Genomic DNA, 3,637 nt, shown 5'->3' with positions numbered 1-3,637 from the left:
CAAGGTCCTGGACGTACAGAGCAGTTCCTGAAATGCCCAGTAGGTGGAGCCCCTGCCCTACTGGGTTAGCTGTAGGAGGCCGAGAAGCAGCTGGGGCCTGGGTTAAATCCAGATCTGGTGTTTGGGGCAAATTACCTAACCTCTGTCTGTTTCAATCTGTTCAATGTAAAATGTAGTTAATAAGGTGTTGTGAAGTTTTCAGGAGTCAGGAATGTAGGAGCACAGAAGCAAGTCTGTGCCCAAGAGGGAGGAACATGGGAAGGCACCTGCCCCCTGCTGACACCATGCATTTATGTGTATTACTTTTTGTTGCTGTTTTGAGACAGGGTCTCCTATGTAATTCAGGATGGCTTTGACCTCACTATGCAGCCCTGGCCTCAAACTCAGTGATTCTCTTGCTTCAGCCTCCAAGTGCTGAGATTACAGATATGCACCACCACGCCTGGCTCATTTGTACATTACTCTTCTCACATTCTTGAGCTCCTGAACCTGGAGAGGGATCCTGCAGCAATGTGCCCTCAGCAGGGCTCTGCACTGTGGTGCACTGGACAGAGAACCCTGGGGGAGCAAAGGGGAAAGAAGGGGCCCTGAAGGAATGCAGATGCCAGCTGGAGACAGGGCCTCTACCTCCACCAGCCGGGCTCCCTGGGCCCTCCACCTGTCAAATACCCCAGTGCTGGTGGCCAGGAGACCACTCAGCCTCGTAGAGCAAGGGCAGCCCTGCTTACCTGCCCACTTCCTCAGGTGCAGCTCTCAGCACAGGAGAGAAAGATGACAATGGTCTGCAGGTGTTAGGAGTGGGTGTTGGCATAGCAGAGCTCCTAGGAAGAAGAGGCAGAGCTAGGTTTATTTACTCTGCCCCTGCCCTTGCCTGGGCCCTTGCTGGGGAGGGCAGTGGCTTCCTGAGCCAGCAGGACAGGAGGGAGCACACCCCCCATTCCAGAATTGGCCTCCTTAGGGTCCCTCTGGCCACTGCTCCTCCACTCAGTGTCCTGGGGCTGAGCAATATCCCCCACCCTCTGCTGCCACTTGCTGTCCTCTGGTGGGAGGCCAGGCAGGAATAGAAAGTGATTCACCTCCCTACCCAATAGAGATCTAGAGTGAGGTGCCAGGGTACAGTCTCAGAACCTAAGGGGCCTCTCTACTTTGCCATGACCCCCACTTCTGGATGGCGTAGCCTGGGCATAGATGGTGACTGACCTGCCCAGCTCAGAGGGGGACCCTGGTGAGCAGCATCCCCTGACCAGGCACCACCAGTACACTCACTCCTAGCTTACCTGACCTCATGGTCAACAGGGAGCCCAGGGCTTAGTTGGCTAGGCCAGTGACATGGTTGCCCATGATAGCACCTAGGACTTGGGCTAGAAGATCTCCTGAAATAAGTAAAACTGTCATTGCAGTGTGGAAAGGGTGTGCACACAACCCTAGGCTTCATGGAGGCTGAAAGAGGCTGGGAAACAGCTTAGTTCTGGCCCTATTTCAGAACCAGAATGGGGCAGAGCAGGTTGGAAATGTGAACTTTCAGGAACAGGGTTTTTTTTTTTTCCCATTAAGTTTATCGGTACATTTAAAGCAAACAATACAATTACATTGATCATTGGGATCTTGTACCTTTACATGACATGTCTTGTTTCTTATTTTTTCCTCATACCCTTGCCCTCCCTTCACCCCCTTCACCTTCTTCTATTTAGAAAGACTTTGTTTCCATTTTTCCTTTTTTCACATTTTTCTTTTCCCTTATTTCCTTTCTTGTCATTTGTACTTTCTCCTGCTACTTCATGGATTCCTATCAGTCTTATATTATTCTTCTTTGCATCATCTAAGAGTTGTTGGATCGATTTCTCATGATCCCTTACTGTTTTTAAGAGATCTCTCTTTTCATGGTCACTGACTGCAATCCTATCTTCTATATCTGAAATTCTATCTTCACATTCATTCATTCTGCTGTGAATGCTTTCAATGGCGTGTTTAATCTCTTGGATATCGGTTTGAATCTGTTTTATGTATTCCATTTCTTTCCTATGTTGGGCATTCAAGGTTTCCATTTCTTTCCTACTCTGGGCATTCATGGTTTCCATCATGGTCCTGAGCTCATCTATTTTTTATCTAATCATGTCTTTCATTTTTCTCACCATCTCTGTGGTTATCTGGGAGATTATTTCTGTTTTGAATTTTTCTAGAGCCTCATTTATCTTTTTTTTTTTTTTTTTTTTTTTTTTTTGTGTTTTCCTTAAGACAACTGGACTCTGATTTTTTACTTCTGCATCTAGTCTATTGACATATCACATATACTGCCCCTGAGTGGAAAAGTGTGTTTGTGTCTTGTTTAAATGCCTTCTCATTTCTATTTTTGTCATTGGTACTGTCCTTGGTTAATTCCTGGGTTGATTCTTCAGTCTTCCAAATACAGTTGGTTTTTAGGCTTTGAGTCTCTCATGTCTCTGAGGCAAACTCATTTTCATTATACAAGAGAAAACAACTGATTAGATTGATCACAACTACTTAACCCAAGTAATACAGTCAGCAACAAAATAGCATCAAGTACAGCTTAGAAAATGACAATTTGTGTCATTATTAATCTCTCACCTTTAATTATGTGAGTTAAATTAAAATTGAGGACCAGCCCAAAACATGCTTATAGTGAACAACCTCTTCAACATAGCAACTTTACCCTTCAGGATGGGGATTTAGAAGGAGTTGGGGAGGGATAGATAGGATAGAGAAAGGTTAGAAGTGGGGTCAAAGGACATAGGAAGATCACACAAATTCTAGGGAGCTGTTAAAGAGAAGACAGAATAAAATATACACAGAACAGAACAAACTAACAGCAATAGGAGGCTAGAGACTGTAATCACTTTCTTTCTTTCTTTCTTTCTTCTTTTTATGTAATCACTTTCTTTTAAAACTAATGGCAATTGAGAGAAGGGAAAGGAGAAGAAAGGGAAAAGAAAAAAAATAAATTCAAATTAGCATAGGAACAAGAACAAAAAAGGAAAGTAATGGAGATCAAGATGGGACAGAGTGGAGAGAGAGAAATAAAGGAAGATAAGAAAAATTAAAAAAAATGAAAACTATGAGAAAGAAAAAGATTAAAATTTAAGATAGATAAAATTTTTAAATGATTAAAGAGAAAAATATTACTTTGAAAATAAAAAAATACAAATAGACATGGAGGGCCTCCTTCAGGTTATGCCTCTTTTGACACAATAGACAGCATGGGCAGGAGTGTGCAGTTCTAAGCTATTTACTCTCAGCAAGCCAGCAGCTGTCCCCTGAGATTCAGGCTGATTTCTGGCTGCAAGGCCCAAGTTGAGATCTCTGACCTCCTCCTGGGTTGAATTCTGCAAAATTCTATGCAGGTTCCAGATATCTTTCCCCTTAAGTTAGACCATGTTCCAATGTGAGGTGCTGGTCCCTATGACTTACCACTATGGTAGTGTGGTGTGCCTTTATCACAGGATCCTCACAGAGACATTGTTTCTCTTGTATGTGCATGGGGCAGGGCATGAACACCTCTGAGTTGTGGGCTTCTCTGTGTCGAAGGGACGTGGCTACCAGAATGTAGCTCAGGCCACGGGCTCCTCTGTGTTGAAGGGGTTGAAATTACCAATCTTAAATGCTTATTGCTGGCTCAGGA

This window comes from Fukomys damarensis, unplaced genomic scaffold (assembly GCF_012274545.1).
Source record: "Fukomys damarensis isolate Sample0158 unplaced genomic scaffold, DMR_v1.0_HiC HiC_scaffold_13, whole genome shotgun sequence".
NCBI classification, from domain to species: domain Eukaryota; kingdom Metazoa; phylum Chordata; class Mammalia; order Rodentia; family Bathyergidae; genus Fukomys; species Fukomys damarensis.
Note: the sequence above shows the minus strand (reverse complement) of the source record.